Below are 709 nucleotides of genomic sequence, written 5' to 3'. Positions count from 1 at the left end.
TTATTTATTTATTTATTTATTTATTTATTTATTTATTTATTTATTTAATGTATGAGTGCTCTATCTGCATGTACACCTGTGTGCCAGAAGATGACGACAGTTCCCAGTGTAGATGATTGTGAGCCACCATGTGGTTGCTGGGACTTGAACTCAGGACCTCTGGAAGAGCAGATAGTGATCCTAACTGCTGAGCCATCTCTTCGGCCCTTATAAACATTTTATACTTTGAAATTTTTCCTCTTCACATGAATTTGATCATTTAAAAAATTACAACTTTGGCCTGGTATGGTGGCATATGCCTTTAACCCCAGCACTGGGAAGACAGAGGAAGGTGGATCTCTGTGAGTTTGAGGCCAGCCTGGTCTATGAATCCAGTCCAGGATAGCCAGGCTCTAGAAACCCTGTCTCACAAAACAAAACAATTGTAACTTTGTGCATTCCTGTGTTTCTGTGTGTGTGGCTGCATGTCAGCAGAGGTCCCCCCAGAGGCCATTAGACCTTCTGGAGTTAGTTACAGGTGCTTGCGAGCTGTCTAACATGTATGCTTGGAACCAAACTCCGGTCCTCCGAGAGAGAAATACACTATGAGTTCTTATCAAACTCTGATCCTCCGCAAGAGAAATACACTAGGAGCTCTTATCAAACTCTGGTCCTCTGCAAGAGAAATACATTATGAGTTCTTATCAAACTCTGGTTCTCTGCCAGGGAA

This window comes from Psammomys obesus, unplaced genomic scaffold (assembly GCF_907164565.1).
Source record: "Psammomys obesus unplaced genomic scaffold, mPsaObe1.curated_primary_1811, whole genome shotgun sequence".
Taxonomy (NCBI): Eukaryota; Metazoa; Chordata; class Mammalia; order Rodentia; family Muridae; genus Psammomys; species Psammomys obesus.
Note: the sequence above shows the minus strand (reverse complement) of the source record.